The 23,203-nt window shown below is 47.1% G+C and overlaps 1 pseudogene; it reads left to right on the plus strand.

The window, feature by feature from the left end:
- The first annotated feature begins 879 nt into the window (after positions 1 to 879).
- On the plus strand, positions 880 to 1,173 carry LOC145419019 (histone H4-like; annotated as a pseudogene).
- Positions 1,174 to 23,203: the final 22,030 nt, after the last annotated feature.

Genomic DNA, 23,203 nt, shown 5'->3' on the forward strand with positions numbered 1-23,203 from the left:
CTCCCCTTTTAACACTCTATTATCCCTAGTGACCAATTACTCTTCCCCTAGATAAATCAGCAAGGACACTGTTAGCTCTACCCTGACAGGCTCTTTGTTTGCCCATACCCCACCAAGTGTGAGGAAATATCCAACAACAACAACAACAGCGGGGTAGTCGACTCGCAGCCCACCTCTCACCGAGGCAACACCTCTACCGCTGTTCCCGGCGGGACCAGCTCTCCACAGCAGCCGTTCCAGCCGAGGGTCGGGCCTGTCCTTCTATCTGAGGGAGTGCCCTGGTCGGTCCACCAGGAGGTCAAGGCTCCTCCACCCAATTCTTACGGCCGACGACCCACCCTCCGCCACCACCAGGACCAGGGTTGTGCCCTCATGACGACCGGGACCGGGCCTCCCCTCTGTGCATCCACCTGCTGCTGTGGAGAGCTGGAGCGAGTGTAAGGGGGTTGAGGGCAGCATCGAGGCGTGTCTATCTGAGCTCATCGGCGCCCCTTCCATCGGCACAGCATTGTCTACCCAGCTCTCGTCCCGCCCTGCCCTCGTTAAACCATCGTGCAGCCGACTCACCATCCACCGCCGAGTCTTCCATCTGTTCCGCCCTGCCTCGTCGTACATCTGGCAGCCCAATTCACCACCAGCCATTGCACCTTCCCCTGCCTCTGACGCCTTTTCCGTCATTTGCCAGCTCGTTGTCTCCTCTACGCCCTCATTGGAGGGATTTTTCCTGCAGTTTTCCCTGACGGGCTCTTTGTTTGCCCGTTCCCCACCATAGTTTTGGGGAAAATATCACAACAATACAACAACAGTGGGATCGTCATCATTGTTGGTGCTGGGAGCGGAGTGGACACTCACAACTACTGGGTCTGAGCAGCTGACACTATGACTGGTCGAGGCAAAGGCGGCAAGGGAGGCGCCAAGTGACACCGCAGGGTGCTTCATGACAACATCCAGGGCATCACCAAGCCTGCCATCCGTCGTCTGGCTCGTCGTGGCGGCGTGAAGCGTATCTCGGGCCTGATCTACGAGGAGACCCGCGGTGTTCTGAAGGTGTTCCTAGAGAACCGCGATGCTGTCACCTACACTGAGCACACTAAGCGTAAGACCGTGACCGCGATGGACGTGGTGTACGCCCTGAAAAGGCAAGGGCGTACCCTTTACGGCTTCGGCGGTTAAGAGCGTGCGTGCATAACTGCATGGCACTATTCCACCTGGCCACGGCAAAGCACACAACAACAACAACCCCCGGACCTCTTTTAAAGGTCCACACCTAATTTCTGTGAAAGAGAATGAATGAAGGCATAGTAGTCTAAGTAAATGCAGACGTTGAGCAGGTTAGCTAGCACCAAAATAAGTATTTTTTTTTTAATGTAACAGATATGAAGACATGTAATGCAACCCAACCAACTCTTACCACACCTAACGTAACCTAACCAAACCAACCATAACCTAACTGAACCATACCAAACCTCTCTCTCTCCCTCTCTGTCTGGCAGTTGTAAAAAAAAAAAAAAGGGGGGGGGGATGAGGCAACTGTCAATTTTGCTTCTACATCTTCTAATTTTAATGGACGTCTGCATACATATACATTATCACTTATTTTGCTGGGCCATTGCTTTCTCTGTCCCTCTGATCTAATACCCTCCCCCCCATTTCAGGAAAGCTTTCTCCATACCTATCAGGGCATTTTCCATCCTGTTGCGAGAGCATCTCCTCTGCTGTGCTCCGGGAGTCACCTCCATAAATCGTGAAGGCAAATCCCACTAATCCAAGGTATTTCTGCCTTCATATGCACGAGCAGCAAACTTGAAGGATGCACCTAGAGAAGAGAAGACACAGTCAGTCACGTCGGTGAGGCACCACACGCAGTGCATGATATGAATGCCTAAGTGTTAGACAGACAGAATGTCTGCATATGAAGAAGTTATCCCTTGAATTTGTCGCTGTCACGGCGGTTTTCTCTAAGTGACAAAACCCACCAATCATCCATCGTACAAGCATTGCATCAACCGCCATACAACCGCCGAGGCCTGAAATCAAATTTAAATGGATCCGGTTGGTACTTGCACGACCGCTAGTGCATGATATAGAAGAGGTGGTTGACAAGGTGGCTGACACTCGCCTCCCAACAGTTTCACTAAGCAGGCCTTCACCGGAGCTCGCAGTTCGATGGGTGCTGCTGCTGCTGCTGATGATGATGATGATGATTATTATTAATGTTATTATTAATCTTGATGATGATGATGATGATGAATGAATGGATGGATGAATAGATAGATGGTGGTGGTATTGTTTTTTGATTTTGTAGTAACTAGTTGTTGCAATACTACTAATGCCGAGAGAAATGAATGAATAGTATTTTCTTCATTATTACCATTATTGCTCTTATTTCGGGGTGTTAAATCCACCATGGTCGTCACCACATGGATAATATATATACTGTTGTATACATCACCATATCCTCTGTCACTGAACGACTTTGTCCATTCCTTCGATGGTGGGAGAATAGCCATCATCACCTGTGTTTTCATTCATCCATCCGGCCAGGCAGTTAGGAGGCATAATTATACAGTACAGTATTATGTAGGTGCAGTTGGGAACAGGACAAGATGCTATGTAGTAGTGGGAATAATAATATTATTAATCGACCTTCACTGATGTCAGCAGCTTCTTACATCCAAGCGAACATAAATACAGCCACAGACATATGCCAGCATTCAACACATACCACATTATACGCACATACAGACAGACAGACAGACACATACATACAGTATACCAACACATTCATCCATACACAAAGATGATGTTGGGCAATGCCAAAGTCTATTCTCTCTCAAGAAACGAATGTGGCTCCTAAAGGAGCCGATGGAGGTGAAGAAGAAGACGAAGAATTTCTTGGAAGCGTTTACTTCTTCTCCGTCTTCTTGGGGAGCAGCACAGCCTGGATGTTAGGCAGGACACCTCCCTGGGCAATGGTGACGCCAGAGAGGAGCTTGTTGAGCTCCTCGTCATTACGGATAGCCAACTGCAGGTGACGGGGAATGATACGAGTCTTCTTGTTGTCATGGGCTGCGTTGCCAGCCAGCTCAAGCACTTCAGCTGCTAAGTACTCCATGACTGCAGCCAAGTAGACGGGGGCACCAGCACCCACACGCTCAGCGTAATTTTTTTTTTTTTTTTTTTTTTATGCGAGGAAGAAGGAACCAAAGGCCATGAGCCCGCAGTAACAGTTCCCTCCAAGAGAAAAACAAAATACAATATAGAGCCAAATTCAAGATCCGATCATTTTGAGATGCCTGGACACACTGCCTTTACGAAGGAGACGGTGGATCCTGCCGACGGGGAACTGGAGCCCAGCCCTGCTAGATCGGGACTTGGACTTTCCCTTCACCTTGCCACGTCCGGACATGGTAGTATCGTCTTCGTCGTCGTCGCTGGAGTAGGACCTTCAGTAGAAGACTAATGCGTCACTTCGCTTCACTTTGCTTCGTCTTAGAAAAGTGGGGGGAAAGAAGAGGGAGAGATTGGAAGAGATTAAGTGGGGAAATATGAAGATAGTCGGAGGTATAAAGATTGTGGGCCGTCCCCATTGCTGTGGCTTAGTTGTTTTATTTTTTTTTTGTGTTGTGTTCCTGTTGTTCCTATACAGTGGTCACTCTGTGTATGTGCAGACAAGGGCAGTTTTATCGATGAAGGTGGAAGAGCCATAGTTTGTACTCCCGGCCCTACTGAGGGTGGTGCTTGTCAGTGTGGCATTGGTGGTGGCTTCTGCCGTCTTGGTGGGTTGCTGCTCTGTTTCACCGGCTCCATAGTCACGGAAGGGAGGAGTTTAGTATTAGAGAAATGGGGGGGGGGGGAGCTAGAAATTATCTTAGTAATAGAGAAAGTCTATGTGTGTCAACCTCCCATTATGCCCCGCTCGCCCCGCGGGTGCAGCAGCCGGAGGGCTGGGCTACGGAATGCGTCGGCCCCCCCACCTCTGCACCGCGACACACGCGTCGGCATTCAGGGAGATGGAAGTCTGACTGCTTTTATGATTGTTTTTTATTTACTTGTATTGTTATTTTGTTTTATTTTATTATTATTTCCTGTTGTTTATGTATTTGTTTTTGTTTTATTTTATTTTGTTTTTCCATCATTGGGGGTAGGGAAGTATTGCAGCCAGAGAGGTAGATACACCTTTCCTCCCCATAGCACTCACCAGGGTGCACGAGACATAGGCTGTGTATGGGCCATGTCTATTCCCAACCCACTCCACGTTCACGACCCCGCCATCAGATGTGACAGCTCCTTACATTTCGGTTTCAGGAGCTAGCACAACGGACGACGGAGTGCATTCACTCAGGAGTGGGCTAGGGAATGAGTGAACAGTGCGACTGCCTCCTGACAGTAGTAGTGGTCTGGTACGCCCAGTTCAAGGTCTGCAGGTGTATGGGATATAGGGTAACGGGGTCTTTCGCTTCGTTGCTGCCGTTTGTATTATTACTGTTATTATATAATGAGAGGGGTTGTCGTTAGATGGACGTATAAATTGGGTTTGGTGGCGGTCTATTTCTGTTTAAGAGGGAGCTGGGGAACTAATTATGCATCCTCCCGTGTTCTTTGTTGGTGATGTCCTCGTAATTTGGGTCCCTGGTCTCCTCTAGTTTTTGCCAGATTTTTCCTGCCCTCTTGTGCATCCAGATGTTTAGTGCAGCTATTTTGTGCATGCTGTGTAATTGTTCTGTGATATAGTTGAAGGGGTGATGGTCGTTTTCGACATATCCCAGAACTTTGTTTAATACTCTTTGTAGTTTTAGCTTTTGGGTGTTTGATACAGTGTCCAGTGGCACAGGAGGGTATTCTAGCAAAGGGAGAATGTAGGCTTTAACGAGGTGGTTTTTAATTTTTCTATTTAACGTCTTAAAACTGTAGAGGGTGGACAGTGCTGCCTTCCCCTTGCATTTTCGTTCCCTTACATGCATTGTGATTCCAGCCTGTGTTATTGTGAGGCCTAGCAGGATTCCCTCATTGCTTGTGTTTAGCAGCTCACCATCCACAATGATTTCTTCCATATACTTTTGCGCCAATGGAATTATTTTAAATTTCTGTTGCTTATTCCTGATCTTCCTTCGTTTCTCATATTCACTGATTCTGGTGATTTCTCTGGCTACTTTGGTGGCCATCATGAGTTTGAACCATCCTTGGTAAGTCACTATTTGAGTCACATCGTCAGCATATATTATGTCCAGGCAGTCTGGAGGTGGGGGGGGGGTATCTCTAGTGTAAAGAATGTATAGGGTGGGGGAGAGGACGCTCCCTTGTGCCACCCCACTGTCGAGCTGTATAACGTCGCCTAACTGGTCCTTGTGTCTAATTCTTGTGGTGCGGTCAGTCACAAAGTCGCATAAAAACTTCACGAGGATGGTAGGGAGTCCTAGTTGTAATAGTTTGTATTTGAGTCCTTCATGCCAGACCTTGTCAAAGGCCTTGCTTACGTCTCTGAGGACGAGACAGCACTGTTCCCGTCTCGAAAGGGTCTGGGCGATAGTCTCGTAAGTTAGGGCTATGGCTTTGTTTGTGTCTTTTTGTGGTCTGAAGCCGTACTGTCTGGGGTTATGGAGTCTGTCTCTAGGTAAAGTCGGAGGCTTCTGTTGATGATCCTTTCAAGCAGTTTTCCTGGTACTTCGAGCAGTGAGATTGGTCTATAGTTCTCGGGTGTCGTGTCAGTCTTTCCTGGCTTAGGTATCATTACTATTACGGCTTCTTTAAGTTTGTCAGGGAAGTATCCCGCGGACAGGGAGGCGTTGAAAATGTCGATGAGTCTTTCTATCATGGAGTGTGAGCATTCCATGATAACTTGTTTGTTAATGCCTGTCAGTCCTGGGGCCGTGTTCTTCGTTTTTGTGACTACTGTCTTAAGTTCGTCTACTGTGATTCGTCTAGTGAGAAGGTCGTTCGTTAGTCTGGAGAAGTCTGCTGTGTCATGGGGGAGGATTCTGTCTCTGTTGTCATTGAGGAAGTGAAGGACCATTCGTTCGTTGTCCTCATCAAAATCGTCATTTTCGTCGTCAGATATTTGAAAAATGTCACGCCATAGGTTGGTAAAGAGTCAGTTGTCCTTGGGTATCATGTATTTTACGTCCTTGGCGGTCAATCAGATAAGGGGTGGGTCGTTTGTCTGTTCCTTTGAGAAGACGTACTTCTCGCCAGAACTTGGTTGGGTCAGGATATTTCTCTGTCAGCTGGGTGATTTTAAGGTTCCATTGGTCATTGCAGAGCTGTCTGCACAGTGTCTGTATGTCTCTTTGAAGCTGTCGATTTTCTTGGTATTGGTCGTATGTCAGTCCCTGTCGTTCAGCAAGGTTGTGCAGTCTTGTATAGTGAGTCTGGAGTACATGCAGTTCTGGGGAAGGTCTTTGCGCTCTAATAGTTTTAAATGTTGTTGTAGGGATAGCAGTTTTAATGCCACTATCCACTGCTTTAAGCCACTGCTCAAGTGCAGAGTCTATGTGTTCCAGAGTCTGATTGTCAAGGGAGGGGACGTCAGGGAGGGAGGCGTCAGAGGTCCTTCTGAAAAGGTCCCAGTCAGCTTGTCTGTAGTTGAGTCTGGGTGTGGCAGGGATATGTATAGGTGAGGTGGAGATGGTGAATACGATGGGTATGTGATCTGATGAAGTTAGAGGGCCAGGTTGAGAGAAGGTGTGATGATGGGCACGGTTGTTGGTGATGACGATATCAGGTGATGTGGCACTATTATGGCGGATTAAGGTTGGGAAGTTGGGGCCAGTACGCAGTGCTGTGCCCGCGTTAATGAATGTCATTAGGTTTCGTCCTACTGTGGGCCCACGCTTTTTTTTTTTTTTTTTTTTTTTCCGGCCTATCAACCATTGGGGCCGAAGCCCCTGGTTATTAACGCCATATATATATATATATATATATATATATATATATATATATATATATATACACATATATACACACACACACATATATATATATATATATATATATAGATATATATATATATATATATATATATATATATATATATATATATATATATATATATATATATATATATATATATATATATATATATATATATATATGTACATACAGTTAAACATATATACACATATATACAAACATACATATATACATACACACACACACACACACACACTTCCATGCATACATACAGACACACTTTCATGCAAACGTACATATATATATATATTGTTACGGAACAGAGAAAGATAATGTACACATTAAGTGAGAATACTAAGAGTCACTACTGTCCCGTAAAGTTCCAGGTTCAAAACAAAAGAGTTAGGTAAAATTACAAGTTAAAGTTTAATGCTTAAACTAATAACAAAACATTCAGGACTCATAAGGATAATGTAATGGCAAAAACAGGTTAAATATATGGTTAACTGCAATAGCCTCTATTAACACGAAATTAGCAAGAGTAAATTTATCTAAGTCAGCCCTGATAAAATGAGATACCAGATAATACTCAGTGAATGCCAGATAAATTATTACAGATACAAACTATTATCAAAAATGGTTGATAGTAAAACTTTATATAAATTGCAAAAAGAACTCACTAGGCCTACAAATCAACACCTTATGCTATACAGTACAAGGAAAAAATGCAATAAGTTATACTCAAATTACACACAACTGCTAGATGTTTGGAGATTTCTTGAGCACTCACAATAATAATATCTGTACAGGGGAGGACAGAGATGTGAACAAAATGAGGAGCAGATCTAAGTGGCAATGATGCAGAGACTGAGCTCATTATATAGGGGCCAGCAGAGCTTGATACAACTTGTAATAAGGACGCGCAAATGAAGCCACGGGGACAAAGAGATGAAAATCCCGCTGTGAATAACAGAGAGAACGACTTACTCTACTATAACGGTAGAAGGGGGGGACTGAGGCAGAACACGCTCGTGATCAAACATGCAGCAACTGTGCGTTAAAATTACACAAAGGATGATGAAATCATAGGCTATGTAACACCTCCCCACAAAGAAAAAAGAAATTTACAAAGGAAATTTCTTATTACTCTAAAACAATCTATACATGGCATTACAGAACATGCAAATGTCTTTCCTAATGTTACAAAACATGAGCTCTCCCTAGCACGTTCAGTCATAGGTACTTGCCAGTATCCCTTTAACAAATCAAACTTACTTATGTACCTAGCCTTTCCGATCTTGTCTATGCAATCTTCCACACGAGGGAGAGGGTAAGTGTCTGTTTTAGTTATCTGATTAACACGTCTGCAGTCAATGCAAAGCCTCTGTGACCCACCTGGCTTAGGGACTAGAGTAACAGGAGAACTCCACTCGCTCTGACAGGGCTCAATCATCTTGTGGTCCAACAGGTAGCCAAGCTCCTGGATGAGAGGAACTTTCACTGGGTTCACACGGTAAGGAGGCAATTTAATTGGCTTTGCGTCTCCAACATCGACATCATGCATCAACACAGTGGTTCTTCCTGGAGTAGCACGGAACACTTGCGGGTACTCCTGCAGTAATGCCGAAAACTCCTGCCTTTCCTTGGGAGGTAGATGAGAAAGCTTAGTCTGGAGATCATTCATGATATCAGGATTCTTCCCCAAACTATCACTCAGGCTCATACTGCATGGGAGAGCTTCACTTGCAGACTCGGGTGGAACAGCTACAGTGCAGACTGGATTATTTTCGTCCCGCCTGTGATATAACTTTAGCATGTTGATGTGACACAGTTGCTTGCTCTTTCCACGATCTGGTGTGGCGATGACACAGTTGACACAACTGAGCTTCTTCTCCACGAAATAAGGACCACTAAACTTGGCTTGAAGAGGTTGCCCATGAACTGGTAGCAGAATCAAAACCTGATCTCCTGGCTGAAAGTGGCGTAACCTGGACTTCTTATCATACCAAGTCTTCATCTTCTCCTGAGCAGCTCCTAAATTCTCTCTCGCCAGCTGTAAAGCAGTGGACAGCCGTTCTTTGAACTTCATCACATACTCCAGCAGGTTGACGTCATCTTCCTCCGACAGCCAGCATTCCTTGAGTAACTTAAGGGGTCCTCTTACTTCATGGCCAAACAGTAGTTCAAAAGGTGAGAAGCCCAGTGATTCATTTGGAGATTCTCTTGCGGCAAACACAATGAATGGAAGACCTTTGTCCCAGTCTTTCTGATGTTCCAAACAGTATTTCTTGAGCATCGATTTGAGTGTTTGATGATATCTCTCCAACGCTCCTTGGGTCTGGGGATGGTAAGCTGAAGACGTGATCTGGGTGATGCCCAACTCTTTCAGAGACTGCTTGAAAACATTTGACATGAAATTACTTCCTCGGTCTGACTGTACCTCCTTGGGCAGACCAAACTTTGTGAAGAACCCCAGCATTTCCTTAACCACGTTCTTTGCTGAGATATTTCTAAGTGGAATGGCTTCAGGATAACGAGTAGCCAAATCAATCAGGGTCAACACATAAGAAAATCCTGAAGAAGTCTTAGGAAGAGGGCCCACAATATCCACCAACACACGGGTGAAAGGCGCCTCAAAAGGAAGAATGGGAACTAGAGGTGCAACCTTTTCGGTCTGATTACACTTCCCCACAACTTGACAGGTGTGACAAGACTTACAATACCAGGAAACATCCCTGAAGATACCTGGCCAGTAGAAGTGTTTCAAAATGCGTGCCACAGTCTTCCTCACTCCAAGGTGTCCTGCCAAACTGGAATCATGAGCCACTCGAATGATATCCTGCCTACAAACACGAGGGATGACAACTTGATGTACAACCTCCCATTCACAGTCGGCTGATGCTGTTGGGGGTCTCCACTTCCTCATAAGTACTCCTGACTTTACATAATAACAAGTAGAAGCACCGGCTGACTCTTCTTCACTGTAAGCAGAGTTAGCTAGACCTTTCAACTCAGGGTCAGCAACCTGCAACTCAACCAACTCTTGACGAGACAAATTATCAACACTACGGGGTACTGCCTCATCTGGTGAGTGGTCCAAATTAGCAAGAAAAGTGTCAGCTAGGATAACATCATCATCATCATTATCCTCTAAATCACCAGTAACTTTAGACTTAGCCCTAGTGACAGCACATGCAGGGAACACATCAGGGACATCACAATCCTGGGACGCAGCCACTGGCTCACTAGACACTTGACTTCCACCAATATCATTTCCAAGTAAGAAAGTTACACCTGACATTGGGAGTGTCTCAACCAACCCAACCATAACGGAACCATTAACAAAACCAGACTCTAAATTCACTCTGCACAGAGGGACAGAGAAGTAATTATTCCCTACACCTTGTAAGATTACAGTTTCATCAGAGGAATTAACATTAGAGCCTAGAACACTGGTCAGCATAAGGGATTGGCAAGCACCTGTGTCACGATATATTTGAACTGATTTCCTGTCATTACTGTCCAGAGGACTGACAAAACCATCAGACAGGAAATTAGCACATGAACTCTTGAGAGTGTCACCCACGTTACTGCTCAAAAGAGGAGCTCCATCATGAGAATTTAAGTTACCCCTCAAAGCAGGTTCAGTTAACTCAGTTAAAGAATTCTGGGAACTCTCAAGAGTGGACACTAGACCAATTGACTGAATATTTAAAGACTCCTTTTTGTTCACATCACGCTGTCTCCTGAAACATCTCTCCGTAGTATGACCAAGCTTACTACAATAAGTACATTTACTTTTCTGAAATCTAGAGGTGAAGCTGGTATTTACTTCCTGAGAAACATCATCTTTATTCTCTTTCCTGTTACCTGTACTCTGAGTAGAGGCAACGTACTTACTCTCAGCTTTCCCTTTTTCTCTAGAATATCTCTTGTGAGTGAGAACATACTCATCAGCTAAAACTGCAGCATCAGACAAATTATCTATTCTTTTCTCATCAAGATATAGGCTTACATCTTTATAAATACACCTTTTGAAGTCCTCCAGCAAAATCATCTGCTTAAATTTATCAAAATCAGAATCCACATTCTTAGAATTTAACCACTGCTCTAACAGATCTTCTTTGATTTTTGCATACTCAACATGGGATTGCTTATCTTGCTTGTAAGTTGTCCTAAATTTTACTCTATAGGCTTCAGGAACAAGCTCATAGGCCTTAAGAATCAAGCTCGTAACTACATCATAATTATCAGACTGATTCTGAGGCAAAGATGCATAAGTTACTTGAGCTTTACCGGTGAGAACAGTTTGAAGGAGTACTGGCCAATACTCCTTAGGCCAATTAAAACCTGTAGCTACCCTCTCAAACAACTGAAAATACTTTGTTAAATCAGATTCATTAAAAGGAGGGACAAGTTTAACATTTTTAGCCACATCAAAATCATCAGAGCTAGATGATCCAGTTCCACCTTGTTTCATGCGATACTCATGGTCTGCCTGAATCCTGGCAAGTTCAATTTGTGCCTGAGCCTGTACCTCTGCCTCTTGAATACGAGCATTTGCCTCATTAACACGAGCCTCCTGCAGGGCTAGCTGTAACTTAGCTAATTCAATCTGCGTTTGCTCATTTGGAGGAGTTACATTAAACAAGTTTTCATTAATCATGTCAACAATCTGATCTTTAGAATGATGAGAGCGAACAACAATTCCCAATTGTTGAGCAACAAGCTTAAGTTCATTCTTTGTTCTGTTTTCTATATCACACACTGTTTGCACATTTGACAAAAAGACCTTGGCTTCATCAAGTGTAGTAATAGTAGACATAATTAATAAGAAACAGTCACAAAATATCAAGCAATATCCTTATGATAATATCCTGAATATCCTGATATGAGGTCGCCAAATTTATGTTACGGAACAGAGAAAGATAATGTACACATTAAGTGAGAATACTAAGAGTCACTACTGTCCCGTAAAGTTCCAGGTTCAAAACAAAAGAGTTAGGTAAAATTACAAGTTAAAGTTTAATGCTTAAACTAATAACAAAACATTCAGGACTCATAAGGATAATGTAATGGCAAAAACAGGTTAAATATATGGTTAACTGCAATAGCCTCTATTAACACGAAATTAGCAAGAGTAAATTTATCTAAGTCAGCCCTGATAAAATGAGATACCAGATAATACTCAGTGAATGCCAGATAAATTATTACAGATACAAACTATTATCAAAAATGGCTGATAGTAAAACTTTATATAAATTACAAAAAGAACTCACTAGGCCTACAAATCAACACCTTATGCTATACAGTACAAGGAAAAAATGCAATAAGTTATACTCAAATTACACACAGCTGCTAGATGTTTGGAGATTTCTTGAGCACTCACAATAATAATATCTGTACAGGGGAGGACAGAGATGTGAACAAAATGAGGAGCAGATCTAAGTGGCAATGATGCAGAGACTGAGCTCATTATATAGGGGCCGGCAGAGCTTGATACAACTTGTAATAAGGACGCGCAAATGAAGCCACGGGGACAAAGAGATGAAAATCCCGCTGTGAATAACAGAGAGAACGACTTACTCTACTATAACGGTAGAAGGGGGGGACTGAGGCAGAACACGCTTGTGATCAAACATGCAGCAACTGTGCGTTAAAATTACACAAAGGATGATGAAATCATAGGCTATGTAACAATATATATATATATATATATATATATATATATATATATATATATATATATATATATATATATAATAATCTTAATTTTATTTATTTTTTTTAATTTTTTCTTCGTTTTATATTTTTTATACCTTATATTATAAAGACAAACTAATCTAAAGACCCTAAAATTAATCACCTAACATACAAATCGCTAACCTATACTTAATCCTACAGAGACAAATAGCTAGACCTACACTAATGGTAAAAATACCTCGACTAACAGAACACCATCGACTGCAGATATGTAATGCCTTTCTACATTACATACCTGCACTCATCACCTGGTGACTGTCAGTCGAGGCACAACCTAATATAGGGGACATCAGTATATGAAAGGGAACCAGACGAGTCAGGAACATTTCCATATACGTCAGCTGTCGTCCCTAATTAGAATAACTTATTTACATAATTTGTACAGAAAGTGAAGAAGCTCGCCCAGCAGACCACCATCGACTGCAAGTGCCCAATACCTTCCTATATTGCACACTTGCACTCATCAGCTGGTGACTGTCAGGCGAGGAACTTGGCATAATGTAGGGGACATCTATATTAGAAATAGATCAGTGGGAGAAGGAACTATTTAAAAATGTCAACTGTCAACCCTAATTAATATTACAATATATACATATTTACCGTTGATAAAAACCATAACCACACAGTAAAAAAGTCACATCGCTCTGATCAGTCTGGTCTCTCTCAAGAAAGCCATCAATTTATCATTCATAACAATGTCCCCATCACCCAGGATGGTGGAAAGGGTGAAGGGGACGTCTACTGCGCCGCAGTAATTTATAAGTGAAGCACGTTCACGAATAAATCGCCGACAGCGCAGGATGATATGACTAATAGATAACACCGCATTACAGATGTCACAGTGCGGTGGGAAGCGTCTTTCCATATATGGTTTTATGTGGGTTAAAATGATGGCATTAAGCCGTAATCGTGCCAACACTTTTTCTTCTAGGCGACTGGGACGGTTGGCAGTGTCCCAGTCGCCCAGGTACGGCTTACAAGTTGGAATATTTAGTCTGGTCCACTGACCTTGCCACAGAAGATTTATTGATTTCTTTCCGAGAGATAGACTCGACCGTAGATCACGAGGAACGTCCCAAGTCTCCTCGAGCTCTACAGCCGACTTTGCAAGTAAGTCAGCCTGCTCATTGCCGTAGATACGACAATGACCAGGCACCCAGATCAGCGTGAATGACTTGTTGCATGAATGCAACTTATTAACGATGCGGCCCTGGATCTCATGAGAGTCCGTAGTACAAGATGCAATTGCCTGAAGGGCTGATTTTGAATCTGAAAATATGACAAATGAGTCATGCCTAGAATTGAGAGCATAGTCTATGACTTTGTCAATAGCAAAAAGTTCTGAAGTAAACACAGATGTATGAGTCGGCAACCGATACCTGAGGGCACATTCAGTCGACCACACACTTGCACCCACACATTCACTCGACTTGGAGTCGTCGGTGTACAATTGATGGGACCCCAAGTGACGAACAATGATGTTACGAAACAAGTGGTGGACCTCCGCCTCCGGCGCCTTGGCCTTTGGTGCTGGGAGCCATGTGACATCGACTGTAAAGCTGGGCGGCTCCCAAGGCACTATATTTTTTAGCACCAACTTGTCACAGTCACTGGGGTCCACATCAAGCTCCTGAGTCAGTAAGTGGAGACGAACTGCAAGTGGCCGACACCCCCCCCGCAGAAGGTGATGGTCTTGACGCAGGGGGGTACAGGCCACATTGCCAATATTACTTTTCCTTAACGTCCTTATGCCGTAGGACAAGGCTAGGTGGTCACGGCGAATACGGAGGGGAGGCACATTCGCCTCCACTTCCATACGAGTCACACGGGTACACCGGACGGCTCCAAGACACATTCGCAAACATTTATTCTGTAGCACATCCAATCCTTTCAGCATGGCATCGGATGCCGAGCCATACAACTGTGCGCCATAGTCTAGCTTCGATCGAATAAGGGACTTATACACCATTAATAAAGATTTTCTGTCGGCACCCCAGGTAGTACCTGCTAGGTACTTAAGGACATTTAACGGTTTATCACAACGAGCAAGCAAAGTATTAACGTGAAGTTTAAAAAATTCATTCTACGATCAAAATGTATTCCTAAAAATTTTACAGAATTTTGAAAAGGTACCGCCTGATTATCCAAAGTTAAGCACAAATTAGGTACGTTACGATTAGTGAAAACTATAGCGGCACACTTACGTACGGAAAACTTAAATCCCCACTGCAAGGCCCATTGGTGGACGGAGTCGAGGGCTGCTTGAATCCGCCCAGCCGAAAATTGTGCATTACGGGAAGAGTGCCATATTGCACAATCGTCAGCGTAGAGCGAGTATTTAAGATTCCCCGGGATGGGAGCTGATAACAGAATATCATTGATCATAATACTAAATAAAGTAGGACTAAACACACTTCCCTGTGGCATCCCGTTTTCCTGGATAAATATATCCGATGTTACGTTACGGGGCAATTTGACAGAGAAAGTTCTGTCCCTTAAGAAATTTAAAATAAAAACAGGTAAATTTCCTCTTAAACCATAAGCATAGAGCTTCATTAGTATACCGTGTCGCCAGGTCATGTCATAGGCTTTATGGATGTCCATGAACACCCCTATCATGAATTCTTTATTGGCAAATGCCTCTGCAATACAATGCTCCAAATTCATTAAATGATCTAGTGAACTTCTGTATTTACGGAAGCCACATTGTTGATCATTTAAGAAATTTTTCGACTCTAAAACAAAAAGAAGCCTATTGTTAACCATACGTTCCATGACCTTACATAGACAAGAAGTCAACACAATAGGACGAAATGAAGTGGGATTCATAAGACGACCAGCCTCTTTGAGTATCGGTATGACATGCGCAAATTGCCATGAGTTTGGGAACGTTCGAGACGCCCAAATCTCATTGTACAATGCTAACATCTTAATCAGGTTGCCCTGATTAAGATGCTGGATCATACCGTACGTGATGGTGTCTGGTCCAGGGCTGGTGTCTTTACAGGATTTAAAAGCAAGGAGCAGTTCATCTAGCGTAAACTCTTGGTTGTACGGGGAGTTTACATCTTCTGTGGCAAAGTCTAATATCTGTAGCTCAGCCGTGCGTTTATGATGTTGGAAACGCGGGTCATAATTGGCTGAGCTACTTACATGAGAAAAACTCCTGGCGAGGATGTTAGCAACGTCCACGGGCTCGTCATAGATGTTATTATTTACTTGCAAGGTGGTGATTGGGAAATATGGGCCTTTATTATTTAATATTCTTATGTTGGACTAGACTTTACGTAATGGTGTTGTACGAGTCACCGTGGACACGAAGGACCGCCAGGAGTCACGTTTGGCCCTTCTTATTATTCTCCTTGCCTCAGCCTGTGCCTGTTTGTATGCAATAAAATTTTTCTCAGTGGGCTGACTATCAAAAATCCTGTATCTCCTATTGCGTTTTCTTAATGCTTGTCGGCAATCCGGCGTCCACCAATGTGCTCTAGGCTTCGCATGAACTGTAGAAGTCTTGGGAATAGCAGCCTCGGCTGCATGTAATATGGAAGTAGTTATATTTTCGACCTTAACATCTATGGTCTCCCCAGATATATCTAAATTGGCGATCCTTGAGAAGGATCCCCAATCTGCTTTCTTATAGTTAAATTTTGGAGGTGGAGGGTCCGAAATGATGTCGCATGTATAAGAAAGACAGATGGGTAAATGATCACTTCCCAAGGAGTCGTCATAAGGATTCCATAAAAAATCTTGATGTATACCAGGGGAGGCCAAAGATAAGTCAATGGCCGAAAAGTTACCAGTACGATCATCTACACGAGTCGCTCTACCATCGTTCAGAAGACAGAGGTTGGACTGTAGTATTAGGTCGGCTACTTGCTCCCCACGACCATCAATCCTCAAGCTACCCCATTGATAGTGATGGGCGTTAAAATCGCCCAACACTAACTTATTCCCAGGGAGATGTTCCAGTAGTGAATTTAAAGCATCACTATCAATGGGGCCATGTGGAGGACAGTACAGAGAGCAAATAGACAGATACGTGTTATTAAATTTTACTCTGCACGCGACCGCTTCCAGAGTAGAATTTAGAATCACTTCTGTTTGTGGGTGTGATTTGTGTGTGTATATGGCTACTCCGTGACCTTCATATCTTCTATACGAGTGGTAGTGTTTTAACTGTGGAGGATCAGGGTGATCCTCCAGGCGCGTCTCCTGTAAACAAATAACGTCTGGCCTGTGTATAGAAAGCAAGATTGCTATATTCTGTAACTTATTCCCAATACCTCTACAATTCCACTGTAGTATAGTGAATGCGGCGGTTTAAGATTTACGAGGAGGGCCAGTGTGTTTAGTTTTTTTATGCCCCCCGCGACCAGGCGAGTGGCTACCGGGGGACCTTTCCCGGTGCTTGCTGACGGAAACCTCCATATTTTGGTCAATAACAGGGCTCCCAGATTACACCGAGGAAGAGCTATTCTTCCTCTCCCTCGCTGGGCTAGGAGCAGGGAGGACATGAGGACGTGGCTTTGAAAGGGTGGTGAAGTTATGTTTTACAGTCTTGTCAGGCTTCGATTTAGGCTTGACTGACTGAGAAGCAGCAGCGGCCTGTGAGTATGATGAAGCTTTAGGGAGGTCAGTTAGAGAGTTGGATTTTACAGGAGGTTTAGAGGTGGAGGTGGAGGTAGAGTGAGTGACTTGATTAACAAGCACGAGATCAGTCTGCGTCTCCACAGTGCACATCACAGGGCGGGACATCACTGCCGAAGCATAGGACCTATTCGGTGTGGGAGTTGCATGCAACTCCTTCACCTTTTTCCTTGCTTCGTAGAAAGAGATGCCCTCAGTCGCCTTCACCGCACAGACCTCTTTCTCCTCCTTCCACTTGGGACAATCCCTAGAGGAAGTGAAGTGAGCACCCTTGCAGTGAAAGCAGCTGACACCCTCTGATGTGCAATGGTCAGCATCATGACCTTGCGTTACGCACTTGCCACAGACTGATTGAGAAGCCCGACAAGACTTTTCATGGTGTCCATATAACTGACATCGTAAACAACGAAGTGGGTTAGGGATGTATGTCCTGACGTTAACAATTTCATACCCCACTTTGATATGGGTTGGGAGAGTCACTTTACCGAAAGTCAATATAACCGTTGCCGTTTTCGTCCTCCTGCCCTCGGAAAATCTCGTGATGAAACGGGCTTCAATTACATCTTCATGAGCAAGTTCACGTATGATGTCGTCCTCTTCCATGACCATGAGGTCCCTGCAAGTGATGACTCCCTTGCAGGAATTCATGGAGTGAGGGATCGTCGGCACAACATCATAGCAATGGAATTTGCTCATCTTCATCAAATCCTTAACCTGGGACGAGTTTGCAGTCTTTACTAGGAGATCTCCGCTAGCAAGTTTTTTGACCTGTTCTACCTCTCCTGCACATCCATCAATCACCTTCTTGATAATGAAGGGATTGAGGCTGGACAGGGGAGTAGAACCAACCGCGTGCAGCAAAACAAAACTCGCATTTTTTACGTCAATGTCTAGCAGAGGGCGTGTCCGGGGCCGTTCAGTCTGGGGGTAGTCCGTCCGTGAGACAGTCGGGGGTCGGTCAGGACTGGCAGCAGTGGCGTCCGCCATAGTGACCACTTCCCCCTAAAGGGGAAGTGGGAAGAAAGAGAAAAAACAAACAAGGGACAAAAAAAACAGGACAACACACCTATGGCTAAGATTGCCCTCTAAAACCACTCCAGGGAGGCCCGACCGTGTTACTTCACACCCCAGAGCGATCAGTGGGGGGGACCCTCCGTGGGCGAGTAAGCAAAGGTAATCTTAGTAAATAGATATAGACACTATAGACACTTACTATATCTCTAGCAAGGGTAGGGAGGAAAATTAGTACTAGCTAATCCTAAGTGTCACCAGAGGGGTGAAAAAAAAAAAAAAAGCTAATGCCGGTGAGGCAGCCCTGAAAACTAGAGAACAGCGCAACAGAAAACACGTCTACGCTCCTCACGACCATGCATCAAAGTCCCCCAGGCCCACGCGCTGGCTGAAATCCTTATATGTGATTGCTGCCAGATCGTAGCCCGGCTTCTGCCTCGTTCCCATTCGCGGGTGGGATGGGCCCGGATCGGGAAGACGGGTATTTAAGGGAAGGTCACGGGCGGGTGGCCACTCCTAGCTCAGACTCTGTCGGGTGCGGAGGTCTGGCCGTTTTCTCTCGAGCTGTGAACTCTGTTTCATTCACTCGTGGAGAATTTCGCCTGTTTCGCCTCGTTTTTTGCCAGTTTGGACTTAGTCTCTGGCACTGAGGAAGCTTTTCTTTTGCTTTACAGGTTTTTTCTGAGACTTAGTCTCAGATTGCCTGGGTGTGAGTGGGAGTGTGTGTGTGTTTGTGACTGAGTGTGTGGGTGTTTTTTTTTTTTTTTTTTTTTTTTTTGGCCTGCCGTTAGTGTACCTCACCGTAGTACGACGCCGAACCCTGAAGGGGTGCCGTTAGGGCACTTCCATGAAGGGGGGCCTTTAGGGCCTGGTTATAGGAGGCGGTGAGGGCGGCTCTGTTAGAGTAGGGAAGACCCGAAAGGGGCAGTGGCGGGGCCTCCCATCGCCCTTTAGAGGGCGGGGAGCATAGGTTGCCCGTCACTGTAGGGACCTGGCCTCTTTTTCTGTATTTTGTTTGCTTGTGATTTTTGAGTGGTTGTGTGTGTGAGGTGTCTGTGTGTGTGTGTGTGTGTGTTTTTGACTGAGTTTTTTTTTTTTTTTTTTTTGGCCTGCTCCGGTGAGCATGCAGGGATCCAGCATCCCTAGGCCCCCGGGGCATTCCCGCCTCCCGCTTCCTCAGTTGAGGCCCTCCATCCCGTGCCCTACCACAGGCACGAAGAGGGAGCGTCACTGCTCAGACTCGAGCTCCCACTCGTCCGCTCACGAGGCCGCGTGTGCTAACCCCTCTACCCTAACATCCACGAGAGCGGCACCTCGCTTGCGTGGTGACTCTACCCGCTCTGCCAAGGCGGCCCGCCGACATGAGGCTATGGAGGAGGTTACACTTGCTCCACCATCTCTCTCTTCCACCAGGGGCACTTCGGAGGCTCCTGCTGCGACTCAGCTCCCCCCCTCTGCTGATCCCGCTCTGCAGGAAGATGAGGGTTTCACCCCGTGATGCGCAAGGGATCGAGGCGTGCTCGCCAGGGAAACGGCCCTTCTCCGGCAGTGCGCACTGGGCCTCCCCTCAGGGATCCCTCTGCTGCTCGTCCCTCCGTGTCGGTAGCTGTGCGTCCGCCTCCCCGCTCTGCATTTCCAGCTTTCCGTGTGCCGGTCCAGGACGGGCATGCGACGAGCTACGACACCGTGGCTGCACTAGAGCGTCACCTGCCAGGGCTACGCTGCTCCAATCTCATGGGTCGGGATGGAAGCTCAGTGTTGGTGCCACAGGACGAGGGAGCCTACGACCTCTTAAGAACAGCCCTGCAGGACGAGGCCTGCCCTGTAAAGCTAGTAGAGCTGATGCCTGGTCAACAGTCTACGAAGGCAGTGGTCATGGGCTATCCCTTGCGAATGCCCATAGAGATTCTCCTTCACCACCCTCAAGTCGAGGAGGCAACCCGATGCCAAAACACGCGGACCCGAGAGGAGACTCGACAGGTCATTGTCACCCTGCGGGGTCCTCTGATCCCTGCCATAGACCTGGGGAACTGGGGAACATATCACCTTCGCCCCTTCACCCCAGAGCCTCTCCGTTGCTACCGCTGCCAACGCTACGGGCACCACCGTGCCAATTGCAACCGCCCCGTCATCTGCGGCATGTGCAGTGGCGGCCACGACACGGCCGAGTGCCTCCAGCGGTACAAGGCGAAGGAACCAGTTGCGGCCAAGTGCCCCAACTGCTCCGGGCGACACCACGCCTGGCACCCCAGCTGCCCCGCGAGGGTTCACCGAGTGAACCAGGGTCGAGAGAGGCAGGTAGCGTTTGTGCAGGAGAACCAGGCCGCCAGCGCTACTCCAGCTCCCCCCGGCACTTTCATCTGGGGCCAACAGCGCCGCCCTCTCATCCAGCGCCCACCACCTCTCAGCGACAAAGAGTTCCCTCCATTGCCCTCAGCCCTGACTGTGGTCCAGATCACAGCCGAGGTCCACCGCCAGCAGCCGCCTGTCTCACCAGCACTTCCACCTGTAGAGACCAGCCAGCCACTGCCTGTTCCACCACCAGTGCCTGGCTCCACACCCAGTCCACCAACCGCTCCCGCTCCTCCAGCGATCTCATTCACAACGGAGGAGCTCAGGACCTTTGCCACGGAGCTGGCGCTGACCCTCGCCAAAACAGTTGCCTTAACCCTCGACATCCCTCTCCCAACAGAGCCCCTTGCCGCGGCTGCCAATCGCCTAGTAGACCAGGCGATCGACAGGAAGATGGCGAGCCTAGGTGCTCCTCTGTCCCCTCGCCGCCCAGCTCGTTCGGCAGGGCGACCCCGTCCCACACTGCACAGGACAGCTCGCCCGTCCAAGAGGGTAAAGCCACGACCTCCCAATGCTCAGTCTTCCACCGCACAGCTGCCTCGTCAGCGTCATCGTTTAGGGCAAACCCTACCACCATCAGGGTCCAAAGTGATGGACAGGGCCTCACCACTGCTGCAGGAGAACGACCGTCCGCAACTGTCACCGGACGGCCAGTAGACCGCTCTCTCAGGCTCCTCCAGTGGAATTGCTTGGGAGCACGGAACAAGCTCCCCCTTTTGCAGGAGGCGGCCGCACGGGACCGCCCTCATGTCATTCTCCTGCAGGAGACCCTGCTCCCAGGCAATTCCACTTTCCATCTCTCGGGATACACCACCCATCTCCTCCCGTATATTCGTGGCGTTACACGGGGATGTGCCGTTCTGGTCCAGGACCACATCGCGTGCACGGATTGTGAGTCCCCTCCTTTCTGTGGACCTGATGTGGAGGTTCAGGGCGTGGTTCTCCATCTGGCGACGTCGCCCCTGACGGTATACAATGTATACCGAAGCCAGAGGAGCACCCTGGAGTTGGGGGAACTTTTCTCCCAAGCTGCCAGGGGGGCGTGTACATTGGGGGCGACTTCAATGCCCACCACGCCCTTCTGTCATCGCCTCTTCAGTCCAATGAGGCAGGACGGCACATTTCTTTACTTCTGGAGGAGATGGGTGGTGTCTCCCTCCTAAACGACACGACAGAGCCCACCCATATTGGAGGAGGTCGCCTCGACCTCTCCTTTATCTCAACCCCTCTGTCAGGCCTGGCGTCATGGTCACTCCACCCACACCTTGCGAGTGACCACTTCGCTCTCAGGGTTGACCTGCCTCTCGCTCCCTCCCGCCACCCCCACCTCCACCACCACGGTGGGACCTACGCAGGGCGAACTGGGCTGCCTTCGCTCGTGCTCTCACAACGGCCTTCGAGACATCCCCTCATGCCTCGGATCTCGATAGTCAGGCGGATCAGGTAGCACGCATTTTTGCACAAGCTGCCTCTCTTGCCATCCCCGTGCAGCGACGCTCGGCGAGGTGCTACCGAGACGGCTGGATCTACTGCGACAGGGTCAAGGAATTGAACAGGAGACTCAATGCGGCTCGCAGGCAGTACCGGCGGTGCCGTACATCTCCGCACCGTCGGTACTTGGTCGCAGTGACACGCAATGTGGCTTCAGAGAAACGCCGCCTTAAGGAGGAGACGTGGATTGGATGGTGTCGGACGTTGGATTCTCACTCCACTCTCCGTGAGATGTGGAGAAGAATCAAGTCCATCTCCGATCCACGTCCCCCCCGTCCTCCATCTCATCCTGACCCTGCCGCTGAGGCCAGCCGTCTTGCTAAGCACTTCGCCGACCGCTCTGCCTCGTCTAATCTCCCGCAGTCTGTCAGAGCCCTACAGGAACAGCTGTCCGCCTCTCGCACTGCAGCAATTCAGGCAGCATGTGATAGGCCTGACCCTGCTGACTGTCTGATAACCAGTGGGGAGCTTCATAAAGCGCTGCAGCGCAGAGAGGACACTGCGCCGGGGCTTGACGGCCTCACATACTCTGTCTTAGCAAATGCCGGAGATTATGGTAGAGCACGTCTACTTGACCTGCTCAATCTATCGTGGTCTGAGGGGCGTCTTCCGAGGTCGTGGAAGACGGCTGTTATCCACCCGATTCCGAAACCTCGTGATCCCGCCGCCATGCGCCCCATCTCCCTCCTCAGCTGTGTTGCCAAGACGGCTGAGAGGGTTGTGCGGGCCCGCCTTGCTTGGCGGCTGGGACCACTGCACCCAAGGATTTATGCTTTTCACCCTGGCAGGAGTACCACCCACTGCCTCGCATCATTCCTTGGGGAGCTGAGGGGAGGAAAGGGAATGGCCGTCTTCCTCGACCTTGAGAGGGCGTTTGAACTAGCGAACCCAACTGTTATCTTGGCTGCTCTTGCAGCCAGGGGTGTGGGAGGCAGGTTACTATCCTGGATCAAGGACTTTTTCACTGCTCGATCAGCGGGGGTAGATTTCAGGGGCATCTCTCCCCTTTTTCTCATCATGACAATGG

The sequence above is a fragment of the Coenobita brevimanus genome, chromosome 117, assembly GCF_032717465.1.
Source record: "Coenobita brevimanus isolate Jiangsu-jjx chromosome 117, ASM3271746v2, whole genome shotgun sequence".
Classification (NCBI taxonomy): Eukaryota; Metazoa; Arthropoda; class Malacostraca; order Decapoda; family Coenobitidae; genus Coenobita; species Coenobita brevimanus.